The sequence below is a fragment of the Heptranchias perlo genome, unplaced genomic scaffold (genome assembly GCF_035084215.1).
Source record: "Heptranchias perlo isolate sHepPer1 unplaced genomic scaffold, sHepPer1.hap1 HAP1_SCAFFOLD_358, whole genome shotgun sequence".
Lineage (NCBI taxonomy): Eukaryota > Metazoa > Chordata > Chondrichthyes > Hexanchiformes > Hexanchidae > Heptranchias > Heptranchias perlo.
In genome coordinates, this window is record NW_027139370.1 from 117,416 (window position 1) to 131,800 (window position 14,385).

Here is a 14,385-nt window from a genome sequence, read left to right on the forward strand (position 1 = left end):
CACCCATCTCTTGTGGTTCCGCACATAGATGACCTTGTTGATCCTTAAGAGGCCCTACTCTCTCCCTAGTTACTCTTTTGCCCTTTATGTATTTGTAGAAGCTCTTTGGATTCTCCTTTGCCTTATCTGCCAAAGCAATCTCATGTCCCCTTTTTGACCTCCTGATTTCTCTCTTAACTCTACTCCGGCAATCTCTATACTCTTCAAGGGATCCACTTGATCCCAGCTGCCTATGCATGTCATATGCCTCCTTCTTCTTTTTGACTGGGGCCTCAATCTCCCGAGTCATCCAAGGTTCCCTACTTCTACCAGCCTTGCCCTTCACTTTATAAGGAATGTGCTTACCCTGAACCCTGGTGAACACACTTTTGAAAGACTCCCACTTACCAGACGTCCCTTTGCCTGCCAACAGACTCTCCCAATCAACTTCTGAAAGTTCCTGTCTGATACCATCAAAATTGGCCTTTCCCCAATTTAGAATTTTAACTTTTAAAGGCAGTTGGTTGAGTTTAATCTATTATTTTTTGTTCAGGCCAACTTTTATAAGGGGGTGGGGGGAGGGTTAGGTCGTAGCTTTATTTTCAAACCCAAAACAATAAAGAGTCAAAACAATAATTTTCTTCTCCTGGTCAACGATGCCCTCCTCTCCACGGTGCCCAGCGGCCGCGGAAATGTTCCTCAGCACCGGTGAGGTCCGAGAGTCTCCTCTTCAGCCCGGTGCGGCAGGGGAGCGGGCAGCAATGGAGGCCGGATGTCCCACGATGCCCCGCGCCGGGGAAAGCGCCCTATGTCGGCGGGCTGCGGCTCCAGTCCGCATGCGCGGAGCTGGCCGGGGCCCGGGCCGGGCCGATGTGGATGCGGAGCGGGGTGAAGTTGTCGCTGGAGACCGGAGGCCGCGGCTCCCCTCCTCCCCCGGACCCGCCCCACCGCCGCTGGGTACAGATGGGGGGAGAGAGGACGAGGATGAGGTGAGAGTCCATCGGTAGGTGCCCGTTGGGGCCGCGCTGACCCGCCCCGGATCCGGGCCCGCCCGCCCGCCCCAGACAAAGCGCCGAGGGCCGAGGCCGCGGCTCAGCGCTGGGCCCAGCCCCGGCCCCTCTGCACAGAGCGACGGCGGGGGGGGCGAGGAGGAGGAGGAGGGGGATCGCCAATCACCGGGAGATTCATCACCCCCCCCCCCCCCTCACACAATCCTGGGGATCTCCCCCTCCCCCCCCTCACACAATCCTGGGCATCTCCCCCTCCCCCCCCCTCACACAATCCTGGGGATCTCCCCCTCCCCCCCCCCCTCACACAATCCTGGGGATCTCCCCCTCCCCTCCCCCCCCCCCCTCACACAATCCTGGGGATCTCCCCCTCCCCCCCCCTCACACAATCCTGGGGATCTCCCCCTCCCCCCCCCCCTCACACAATCCTGGGGATCTCCCCCTCCCCCCCCCTCACACAATCCTGGGGATCTCCCCCTCCCCCCCTCACACAATCCTGGGGATCTCCCCCTCCCCCCTCACACAATCCTGGGGATCTCCCCCTCCCCCCTCACACAATCCTGGGGATCTCCCCCTCCCCCCTCACACAATCCTGGGGATCTCCCCCTCCCCCCTCACACAATCCTGGGGATCTCCCCCTCCCCCCTCACACAATCCTGGGGATCTCCCCCTCCCCTCCCCCCTCACACAATCCTGGGGATCTCCCCCTCCCCCCTCACACAATCCTGGGGATCTCCCCCTCCCCCCCTCACACAATCCTGGGGATCTCCCCCTCCCCCCCTCACACAATCCTGGGGATCTCCCCTCCCCCCCTCACACAATCCTGGGGATCTCCCCCCCCCCCCCTCACACAATCCTGGGGATCTCCCCCTCCCCCCCTCACACAATCCTGGGGATCTCCCCCTCCCCCCTCACACAATCCTGGGGATCTCCCCCCCCCCCCTCACACAATCCTGGGGATCTCCCCCTCCCCCCTTCACACAATCCTGGGGATCTCCCCCTCCCCCCCCTCACACAATCCTGGGGATCTCCCCCTCCCCCCCTCACACAATCCTGGGGATCTCCCCCTCCCCCCTCACACAATCCTGGGGATCTCCCCCTCCCCCCCCCCCCTCACACAATCCTGGGGATCTCCCCCTCCCCCCCCCTCACACAATCCTGGGGATCTCCCCCTCCCCCCCCCCCCCCTCACACAATCCTGGGGATCTCCCCCTCCCCCCCCCCCCCCTCACACAATCCTGGGGATCTCCCCCTCCCCCCCTCACACAATCCTGGGGATCTCCCCCCCCCCCCTCACACAATCCTGGGGATCTCCCCCTCCCCCCCTCACACAATCCTGGGGATCTCCCCCTCCCCCCTCACACAATCCTGGGGATCTCCCCCTCCCCCCCTCACACAATCCTGGGGATCTCCCCCTCCCCCCCTCACACAATCCTGGGCATTTCCCCCCTTCCCCACACACAATCCTGGGCATTTCCCCCCTTCCCCACACACAATCCTGGGCATTTCCCCCCTTCCCCACACACAATCCTGGGCATTTCCCCCCTTCCCCACACACAATCCTGGGCATTTCCCCCCTTCCCCACACACAATCCTGGGCATTTCCCCCCTTCCCCACACACAATCCTGGGCATTTCCCCCCTTCCCCACACACAATCCTGGGCATTTCCCCCCTTCCCCACACACAATCCTGGGCATTTCCCCCCTTCCCCACACACAATCCTGGGCATTTCCCCCCTTCCCCACACACAATCCTGGTGAATTCCCCCCACAATCCAGGAGGGGATAGCATTACTGGTTAAAGAATCAATTCCAGTTGTGAGAAGGGATGATATGCTAAATGGATCATCAATCGAGGCCATATGGGTTTAGCTAAGAAATAAAAAAGGGGCAGTCACACTACTAGGAGTGTACTCTAGACCCCCGAATAGCGAAAGTGGAGATAGAAGAACAAATATGTAGGCAAATTTCTGAGTGCAAAAAAATAAGAGGGCAATAATAGTAGGGGATTTCAACCACCCTAACATCAACTGGGATTCAAACAGTGTGAGGGGCACAGAGGGCTCAAAATTCTTGATCGGTGTCCAGGAGAATTTTTTTAGCCAATACATGACAAGCCCAACAAGAGGGGATGCAATTCTAGATTTAGTCCTGGGAAATGAAGATGGGCAAGTGGGTGAAGTGACAGTGGGTGACCATAATGGGGATAGTGACCACAATTCAGTTAGTTTTATCATTAATATGGAAAAGGACAGAGTTAAATCAGGAGTGTAAACGTTTTAAATTAGGGGAGAGCAAATTTTACAGATCTAAGACTTGTTTTGGCAGAAGTGGACTGGACACAACTATTTGAGGAGAAATCAGTGGCAAGCCAGTGGGAGGCACTAAAAAGTGAAATTCTACGGGTACAATGCAGACACGTCCCCTCAAAGAAAAAGGGTGGCACTGCCAAATTTAGAGCCCTCTGGTTGTCTAGAAGTATACGGGGCAAGATAAAGCAGGAAAAGAAAGCTTACGACTGTCACAGAAAACTAAATACTGCAGAAGGCCTAGAGGAGTATAGAAAGTACAGGGATGATGTAAAAAAGGAAATAAGGAAAGCAAAGAGAGGGCATGAAAAAATATTAACTAGTAAGATTAAAGAAAACCCAAAGATGTTTTATCAGTACATTAAGAACAAGAGGATAGCTGAGGAAAAGGTAGGACCTATCAGGGATGATAAGGGTAACTTGTGTGTAGAAGCAGAGGATGTGGGTAGAGTTTTAAATGAATATTTTGTCTCCGTATTCATAAGGGAAAGGGATGATCCGGACGTAGTAGTTAAAGAGGAAAGGTGTGAAATATTGGCTAAGGTAAACATAACGAGAGAGGAAGTACTGGAGGGACTGGAATCCTTGAAAGTTGATAAGTCACCAGAACCGGATGGATTGTTTCCTAGGCTATTGAAGGAAGCCAGGGAGGAAATAACGGATGCTCTGAGGATCATTTTCCAATCCTCACCAGATACAGGGGAGGTACCGGAGGACTGGAAGACTGCAAACGTAGTACCGTTGTTTTAAAAAGGGTAAGAGGTAAAGGCCGAACAATTATAGGCCGGTCAGTCTTACCTCGGTGGTGGGCAAACTATTAGAATCAATACTGAGAGATAGGATAAACTGTCACTTGGAAAGGCATGGTTTAATCAGGGATAGTCAGCATGGATTTGTTCAGGGAAGGTCATGCCTTACAAATCTGATTAAATTCTTTGAGGAAGTGACAAGGAGGATTGATGAGGGGAGTGCAATGGATCCTGTCTACATGGATTTTAGTAAGGCATTTGACAAGGTCCCACATGGCAGACTGGTCAGAAAGGTAAAAGCCCATGGGATACAGGGAAATGTGGCGAATTGGATCCAAAATTGGCTCAGTAACAGGAAACAAAGGGTAAAAGTCGATGGATGTCTTTGCGAATGGAAATCCGTTTCCAGTGATATACCACAGGGCTCAGTGTTGGGTCCCTTGCTGTTTGTGGTATATATTAATGAATAGGACTTGAATGTAGGGGGCATGATTGGCAAATTTGCAGACGACACAAAAATTGTCCGTGTAGTTGACAGTGAAGAGGATAGCTGTAGACTCCAAGAAGATATCAATGGGTTGGTGGAGTGGGCGGAAAAGTGGCAAATGGAGTTCAACCCGGAGAAGTGTTAGGTAATGCACTTAGGGAGGGCAAACAGTAAAAGGGAATACGCAGTAAACGGGAATATATTGAGAGGGGCAGAGGAAGTGAGAGACCTTGGAGTGCATGTGCACAGGTCCCTGAAGGTGGCAGTACAGGTAGATACGGTTGTGAAAAGGCATACGGAATGCTCTCTGTTATTAGCCGAGGTATAGAATACAAAAGGAGGGATGTAATGTGGAACTGTATAAAATGCTGGTAAGGCCACAGCTGGAGTATTGTGGGCAGTTCTGGTCACCACATTACAGGAAGGATGTAATTGGAGAGAGTGCAGAGAAGATTTAGAAGAATGTTGCCAGGGCTTGAAAATTGCTAGGAGGAGAGATTGGATAGGCTGGGGTTGTTTTCCTTGGAGCAGAGGAGGCTGAGGGGAGACTTGATTGAGGTGTACAAAATTATGAGGGGCCCAGATAGAGTAGACAGGAAGTACCTGTTTCCCCTAGTGGAGAGTTCAAGAACTAGAGGACATAGATTTGAGCTGATTGGCGGAAGGATTAGAGGGGACATGAGGAAAAGGTTTTTTACCCAGAGGGTGGTGGGTGTATGGAATTTCGCTGCCCGAATTGGTGGCAGAGGCAGGGACCCTCAACTCTTTTAAAAAGTACCTGGACCTGCACCTGCAGGGCTATGGACCGGGTGCTGGAAGGTGGGATTAGAATGGGCACCTGGTTGTTCTTCGAGCCGGTGCGGACACAATGGGCCGAATGACCCCCTTCTGTGCTGTAACTTTTCTATGGTTCTAATCCTGGGGATTTCCCCCCTCCTCCCACAAATTCTGGGGATTTCCCCCCACACCCCACAAATTCTGGGGATTTCCCCCCACAATCCCAGGGATTTCTCCCACACAATCCTGGGGATTTCCCAACCCACGATACTCCTGGGGATTTCCCCCCTCCCTCCCCCCCCCACGATAATCCTGGGGATTTCCCCCCCCCCCCTCCCCCCCCCACGATAATCCTGGGGATTTCCACCCTCTCTTTCCCCCCCCCCCCCCACAATAATCCTGGGGATTTCTCCCCTCTCTTCCCCCCCCCCCAACAATAATCCTGGGGATTTCCCGCCTCCCTCCCCCCACAATAATCCTGGGGATTTCCCGCCTCCCTCTCCCCACAATAATCCTGGGGATTTCCCCCTCCCTCCCCCCACAATAATCCTGGGGATTTCCCCCCTCTCCCCCCCCCCCCCCCCCCACAATAATCCTGGGGATTTCCACCCTCCCTTCCCCCACATTAATCCTGGGGATTTCCCCCCTCCCTTCCCCCACATTAATCCTGGGCATTTCCTCCCCTCCCTCCTCCCCCCACATTAATCCTGGGGATTTCCTCCCCTCCCTCCTCCCCCCACAATAATCCTGGGGATTTCCTCCCCTCCCTCCTCCCCCCACAATAATCCTGGGGATTTCCCCCCCCCCTCCCCCCCCACGATAATCCTGGGGATTTCCACCCTCTCTTTCCCCCCCCCCCCACAATAATCCTGGGGATTTCTCCCCTCTCTTCCCCCCCCCCCCCCAACAATAATCCTGGGGATTTCCCGCCTCCCTCCCCCCCACAATAATCCTGGGGATTTCCCGCCTCCCTCCCCCCACAATAATCCTGGGGATTTCCCCCCTCCCTCTCCCCACAATAATCCTGGGGATTTCCCCCTCCCTCCCCCCACAATAATCCTGGGGATTTCCCCCCTCTCCCCCCCCCCCCCCCCCACAATAATCCTGGGGATTTCCCCCCTCTCTCCCCCCACAATAATCCTGGGATTTCCCCCCTCCCTCCCCCCACATTAATCCTGGGGATTGGGGATTTCCCCTCCCCCCCCTCACACAATCCTGGGGATCTCCCCCTCCCCCCCCTCACACAATCCTGGGGATCTCCCCCTCCCCCCCCCTCACACAATCCTGGGGATCTCCCCCTCCCCCCTCACACAATCCTGGGGATCTCCCCCTCCCCTCCCCCCCTCACACAATCCTGGGGATCTCCCCCTCCCCCCCTCACAATCCTGGGGATCTCCCCCCTCACAATCCTGGGGATCTCCCCCCTCACAATCCTGGGGATTTCCCGCCTCCCTCCCCCCACAATAATTGTGGAGATTTCTCCCCTCCCTTCCCCCAGATTAATCCTGGGGATTTCCCCCCTCTCTCCCCCCCCACAATAATCCTGGGGATTTCTCCCCTCTCTTCCCCCCCCCCCCCCCACAATAATCCTGGGGATTTCCTCCCCTCCCTCCTCCCCCCACATTAATCCTGGGGTTTTCCCCCCTTCTTCCCCACCCCCCACAATAATCCTGGGGATTTCCCCCCTCTCCCCCCCCCCCCCCACAATAATCCTGGGGATTTCCTCCCCTCCCTCCTCCCCCCACATTATCCTGGGGATTTCCCCCCTCCCTCCCCCCACATTAATCCTGGGGATTTCCTCCCCTCCCTCCCCCCACATTAATCCTGGGGATTTCCCCCCTCCCTCCCCCCACATTAATCCTGGGGATTTCCCCCCCCCCCCCCACAATAATCCTGGGGATTTCCACCCTCCCTTCCCCCACATTAATCCTGGGGATTTCCCCCCTCCCTTCCCCCACATTAATCCTGGGGATTTCCTCCCCTCCCTCCTCCCCCCACAATAATCCTGGGGATTTCCTCCCCTCCCTCCTCCCCCCACAATAATCCTGGGGATTTCCTCCCCTCCCTCCTCCCCCCACAATAATCCTGGGGATTTCCTCCCCTCCCTCCTCCCCCCACAATAATCCTGGGGATTTCCCCCCTCCTTCCCCCCACATTAATCCTGGGGATTTCCACCCTCCCTCCCCCCACATTAATCCTGGGGATTTCCCCCCTCTCTCCCCCCACATTAATCCTGGGGATTTCCCCCCTCTCTCCCCCCACAATAATCCTGGGGATTTCCCCCCTCCCTCCCCCCACAATAATCCTGGGGATTTCCACCCTCTCTCCCCCCACATTAATCCTGGGGATTTCCCCCCTCCCCCCTCACACAATCCTGGGGATTTCCCCTCCCCCCCTCACACAATCCTGGGGATCTCCCCCTCCCCCCCCCTCACACAATCCTGGGGATCTCCCCCTCCTCCCCCTCACACAATCCTGGGGATCTCCCCCTCCCCCCCTCACACAATCCTGGGGATCTCCCCCTCCCCCCTCACACAATCCTGGGGATCTCCCCCTCCCCCCTCACAATCCTGGGGATCTCCCCCTCCCCCCTCACACAATCCTGGGGATCTCCCCCTCCCCCCTCACAATCCTGGGGATCTCCCCCTCCCCCCTCACAATCCTGGGATTTCCCGCCTCCCTCCCCCCACAATAATTGTGGAGATTTCTCCCCTCCCTTCCCCCAGATTAATCCTGGGGATTTCCCCCCTCTCTCCCCCCCACAATAATCCTGGGGATTTCTCCCCTCTCTTCCCCCCCCCCCCACAATAATCCTGGGGATTTCCTCCCCTCCCTCCTCCCCCCCACATTAATCCTGGGGTTTTCCCCCCTTCTTCCCCACCCCCACAATAATCCTGGGGATTTCCCCCCTCTCCCCCCCCACAATAATCCTGGGGATTTCCTCCCCTCCCTCCTCCCCCACAATAATCCTGGGGATTTCCTCCCCTCCCTCCTCCCCCCACAATAATCCTGGGGATTTCCCCCCTCTCCCCCCCCCCCCCCCACAATAATCCTGGGGATTTCCTCCCCTCCCTCCTCCCCCCACATTAATCCTGGGGATTTCCCCCCTCCCTCCCCCCCACATTAATCCTGGGGATTTCCTCCCCTCCCTCCCCCCACATTAATCCTGGGGATTTCCCCCCTCCCTCCCCCCACATTAATCCTGGGGATTTCCCCCCTCCCTCCCCCCACATTAATCCTGGGGATTTCCCCCCTCCCTCCCCCCACATTAATCCTGGGGATTTCCCCCCTCCCTCCCCCCACATTAATCCTGGGGATTTCCCCCCCTCCCTCCCCCCCACATTAATCCTGGGGATTTCCCCCTCCCCCCACATTAATCCTGGCGATTTTCCCCCTCCTCCCCCCACATTAATCCTGGGGATTTCCCCCTCCCTTCCCCCACATTAATCCTGGGGATTTCCTCCCCTCCCTCCCCCCACATTAATCCTGGGGATTTCCCCCCCCTCCCCCCACATTAATCCTGGGGATTTCCCCCTCCCCCCACATTAATCCTGGCGATTTTCCCCCTCCCTCCCCCCACATTAATCCTGGAGATTTCCCCCTCCCTCCCTCCACATTAATCCTGGAGATTTCCCCCCTCCCTCCCCCCACATTAATCCTGGGGATTTCCCCCCCCCCCCCACATTAATCCTGGGGATTTCCCCCTCCCCCCACATTAATCCTGGGGATTTCCCCCCTCCCTCCCCTCACATTAATCCTGGGGATTTCTCCCTCCCCCCACATTAATCCTGGCGATTTTCCCCCTCCCTCCCCCCACATTAATCCTGGGGATTTCCCCCCTCCCTCCCCCCCACATTAATCCTGGGGATTTCCCCCCTCCCTCCCCCCCACATTAATCCTGGGGATTTCCCCCTCCCTCCCCCCACAATAATCCTGGGGATTTCCCCCCTCTCCCCCCCCCCCCCCCACAATAATCCTGGGGATTTCCACCCTCCCTTCCCCCACATTAATCCTGGGGATTTCCCCCCTCCCTTCCCCCACATTAATCCTGGGCATTTCCTCCCCTCCCTCCTCCCCCCACAATAATCCTGGGGATTTCTCCCCTCTCTTCCCCCCCCCCCAACAATAATCCTGGGGATTTCCCGCCTCCCTCCCCCCACAATAATCCTGGGGATTTCCCGCCTCCCTCCCCCCACAATAATCCTGGGGATTTCCCGCCTCCCTCCCCCCACAATAATCCTGGGGATTTCCCGCCTCCCTCCCCCCACAATAATCCTGGGGATTTCCCCCCTCCCTCTCCCCACAATAATCCTGGGGATTTCCCCCTCCCTCCCCCCACAATAATCCTGGGGATTTCCCCCCTCTCCCCCCCCCCCCCCCCACAATAATCCTGGGGATTTCCACCCTCCCTTCCCCCACATTAATCCTGGGGATTTCCCCCCTCCCTTCCCCCACATTAATCCTGGGCATTTCCTCCCCTCCCTCCTCCCCCCACAATAATCCTGGGGATTTCCTCCCCTCCCTCCTCCCCCCACAATAATCCTGGGGATTTCCTCCCCTCCCTCCTCCCCCCACAATAATCCTGGGGATTTCCCCCCCCCCTCCCCCCCCCACGATAATCCTGGGGATTTCCACCCTCTCTTTCCCCCCCCCCCACAATAATCCTGGGGATTTCTCCCCTCTCTTCCCCCCCCCCCAACAATAATCCTGGGGATTTCCCGCCTCCCTCCCCCCACAATAATCCTGGGGATTTCCCCCCTCCCTCTCCCCACAATAATCCTGGGGATTTCCCCCTCCCTCCCCCCACAATAATCCTGGGGATTTCCCCCCTCCCTCCCCCCACATTAATCCTGGGGATTTCCCCCTCCCCCCTCACACAATCCTGGGGATCTCCCCCTCCCCCCTCACACAATCCTGGGGATCTCCCCCTCCCCCCCTCACACAATCCTGGGGATCTCCCCCTCCCCTCCCCCCTCACACAATCCTGGGGATCTCCCCCTCCCCCCCTCACACAATCCTGGGGATCTCCCCCTCCCCCCTCACACAATCCTGGGGATCTCCCCCTCCCCCCTCACACAATCCTGGGGATCTCCCCCTCCCCCTCCCCCCCCTCACACAATCCTGGGGATCTCCCCCCCCCCCCCCTCACACAATCCTGGGGATCTCCCCCTCCCCCCCCTCACACAATCCTGGGGATCTCCCCCTCCCCCCCCTCACACAATCCTGGGGATTTCCCCCTCCCCCCTCACACAATCCTGGGGATCTCCCCCTCCCCCCCCTCACACAATCCTGGGGATCTCCCCCTCCCCCCTCACACAATCCTGGGGATCTCCCCCTCCCCCCTCACACAATCCTGGGGATCTCCCCCTCCCCCCTCACACAATCCTGGGGATCTCCCCCTCCCCCCTCACACAATCCTGGGGATCTCCCCCTCCCCCCTCACACAATCCTGGGGATCTCCCCCTCCCCCCTCACACAATCCTGGGGATCTCCCCCTCCCCCCTCACACAATCCTGGGGATCTCCCCCTCCCCCCTCACACAATCCTGGGGATCTCCCCCTCCCCCCTCACAATCCTGGGGATCTCCCCCTCCCCCCTCACACAATCCTGGGGATCTCCCCCCTCACAATCCTGGGGATTTCCCGCCTCCCTCCCCCCACAATAATTGTGGAGATTTCTCCCCTCCCTTCCCCCAGATTAATCCTGGGGATTTCCCCCCTCTCTCCCCCCCCACAATAATCCTGGGGATTTCTCCCCTCTCTTCCCCCCCCCCACAATAATCCTGGGGATTTCCTCCCCTCCCTCCTCCCCCCACATTAATCCTGGGGTTTTCCCCCCTTCTTCCCCACCCCCACAATAATCCTGGGGATTTCCCCCCTCTCCCCCCCCCCCACAATAATCCTGGGGATTTCCTCCCCTCCCTCCTCCCCCCACATTATCCTGGGGATTTCCCCCCTCCCTCCCCCCACATTAATCCTGGGGATTTCCTCCCCTCCCTCCCCCCACATTAATCCTGGGGATTTCCCCCCTCCCTCCCCCCACATTAATCCTGGGGATTTCCCCCCTCCCTCCCCCCACATTAATCCTGGGGATTTCCCCCCCCCCCCCCACAATAATCCTGGGGATTTCCACCCTCCCTTCCCCCACATTAATCCTGGGGATTTCCCCCCTCCCTTCCCCCACATTAATCCTGGGGATTTCCTCCCCTCCCTCCTCCCCCCACAATAATCCTGGGGATTTCCTCCCCTCCCTCCTCCCCCCACAATAATCCTGGGGATTTCCTCCCCTCCCTCCTCCCCCCACAATAATCCTGGGGATTTCCTCCCCTCCCTCCTCCCCCCACAATAATCCTGGGGATTTCCCCCCTCCCTCCCCCCACATTAATCCTGGGGATTTCCCCCCTCTCTCCCCCCACATTAATCCTGGGGATTTCCCCCCTCTCTCCCCCCACAATAATCCTGGGGATTTCCCCCCTCCCTCCCCCCACAATAATCCTGGGGATTTCCACCCTCTCTCCCCCCACATTAATCCTGGGGATTTCCCCCTCCCCCCTCACACAATCCTGGGGATTTCCCCTCCCCCCCTCACACAATCCTGGGGATCTCCCCCTCCCCTCCCCCCTCACACAATCCTGGGGATCTCCCCCTCCCCCCCCTCACACAATCCTGGGGATCTCCCCCTCCCCCCTCACACAATCCTGGGGATCTCCCCCTCCCCCCCCTCACACAATCCTGGGGATCTCCCCCTCCCCCCTCACAATCCTGGGGATCTCCCCCTCCCCCCTCACACAATCCTGGGGATCTCCCCCCTCACAATCCTGGGGATTTCCCGCCTCCCTCCCCCCACAATAATTGTGGAGATTTCTCCCCTCCCTTCCCCCAGATTAATCCTGGGGATTTCCCCCCTCTCTCCCCCCCCACAATAATCCTGGGGATTTCTCCCCTCTCTTCCCCACCCCCCACAATAATCCTGGGGATTTCCTCCCCTCCCTCCTCCCCCCACATTAATCCTGGGGTTTTCCCCCCTTCTTCCCCACCCCCACAATAATCCTGGGGATTTCTCCCCTCTCTTCCCCACCCCCCACAATAATCCTGGGGATTTCCTCCCCTCCCTCCTCCCCCCACATTAATCCTGGGGATTTCCCCCCTCCCTCCCCCCACATTACTCCTGGGGATTTCCTCCCCTCCCTCCCCCCACATTAATCCTGGGGATTTCCCCCCTCCCTCCCCCCACATTAATCCTGGGGATTTCCCCCCTCCCTCCCCCCACATTAATCCTGGGGATTTCCCCCCTCCCTCCCCCCACATTAATCCTGGGGATTTCCCCCCTCCCTCCCCCCACATTAATCCTGGGGATTTCCCCCCTCCCTCCCCCCACATTAATCCTGGGGATTTCCCCCCTCCCTCCCCCCACATTAATCCTGGCGATTTTCCCCCTCCCTCCCCCCACATTAATCCTGGGGATTTCCCCCTCCCTTCCCCCACATTAATCCTGGGGATTTCCTCCCCTCCCTCCCCCCACATTAATCCTGGGGATTTCCCCCCCTCCCCCCACATTAATCCTGGGGATTTCCCCCTCCCCCCACATTAATCCTGGCGATTTTCCCCCTCCCTCCCCCCACATTAATCCTGGAGATTTCCCCCCTCCCTCCCTCCACATTAATCCTGGAGATTTCCCCCCTCCCTCCCCCCACATTAATCCTGGGGATTTCCCCCCCCCCACATTAATCCTGGGGATTTCCCCCTCCCCCCACATTAATCCTGGGGATTTCCCCCCTCCCTCCCCTCACATTAATCCTGGGGATTTCCCCCTCCCCCCACATTAATCCTGGCGATTTTCCCCCTCCCTCCCCCCACATTAATCCTGGGGATTTCCCCCCTCCCTCCCCCCCACATTAATCCTGGGGATTTCCCCCCTCCCTCCCCCCCACATTAATCCTGGGGATTTCCCCCCTCCCCCCCCCACATTAATCCTTGGGATTCCCCCCCCCCCACATTAATCCTTGGGATTTCCCCCTCCCTCCCCCCACGTCAATCCTGGGGATTTCCCCCCTCTCCCCCCACATTAATCCTGGGGATTTCCCCCCTCTCCCCCCACATTAATCCTGGGGATTTCCCCCCTCTCTCCCCCCACATTAATTCTGGCGACTTCCCCCCTCCCTCTCCCAAAATCCTGGAGATTTCCACCCCCCCAAATCCTGGAGATTCAACTGGAGGAGGGCTAATTTCAGGGAGTTGAAAAGGGAATCTGTCCCAGGTGGATTGGAATCAAAGATTGGCAGGTAAAAGAGTAAATGAGCAATGGGAGGCTTTCACAGAGGAGATAGTTCAGGTACAGAGTAGACACGTTCCCACGAGGGGGAAAGGAAGGGCATTCAAAGTTAGAGCTCCCTGGATGATTAAAGATACAGGAGATTAAAATGAAACAGAAAAAGGTGGCTGATGATAGATGTCGGGTTCATAATTCAGTAGAGAACCAAGCTGAATAGAAAAAGTACAGGGGAGAACTGAGAAAGGAAATAGGAGGGGCAAAGAGAGTGTATGAGACTAGATTAGCGGGTAACATAAAAAGGAACCCAAAAGTCTTTTATGCATGTATAAATAGTAAAAGGGTAGTCAAAGGAAGGGTGGGACCGATTAGGGACAAAAAAGGAGATTTTCTTGTGGAGGCAGAGGCCATGGCTGAGGCACTAAATGAATACTTTGCATCTGTCTTCACTAAAGAAGAGGATGCTGCCAATTTCACAGTAAAGGAGGAGGTCGTCGAGGAATTGGATAGGATAAAAACAGATAAAGAGGAGGTCCTGTAAAGATTGGCAGTACTTACAGTAGGTAAGTCACCTGGTCCGTCCGGGTGGGAGGCATCCTGAGTTGCAGAGGGAAGTCAGGGTGGAAATTGCGGAGGCTCTGACCACAATCTTCCAATCCTCCTTTGATATGGGGACGGTGCCAGAGGACTGGAGGATTTCAAATATTACAGACCTGTTCAAAAAAGGGGAGAGGGATAAACCTGGCAATTACAGGCCAGTCAGTCTAACGTCGGTGGTGGGGAAACTTTTAGAGACAATAATCGGGGAC

The 14,385-nt window shown here is 57.2% G+C and overlaps 1 protein-coding gene across 5 annotated transcripts in view; it reads left to right on the top strand.

Annotated features, from left to right (window-relative positions):
• Positions 1 to 825: 825 nt before the first annotated feature.
• Positions 826 to 14,385, top strand: part of LOC137311560 (zinc finger SWIM domain-containing protein 1-like) — a 69,878-nt gene continuing 56,318 nt past the window's right edge. For 3 of the 5 annotated variants that reach the window (XM_067978685.1, XM_067978688.1, XM_067978689.1), the window contains exon 1: positions 826 to 968. The gene's annotated coding sequence lies outside the window, so the exon portion shown is untranslated. Of the gene's footprint in view, positions 983 to 3,975; positions 4,051 to 14,385 lie in introns of those variants that run through there. The other 2 variants (XM_067978686.1, XM_067978687.1) reach the window with 2 other exon arrangements.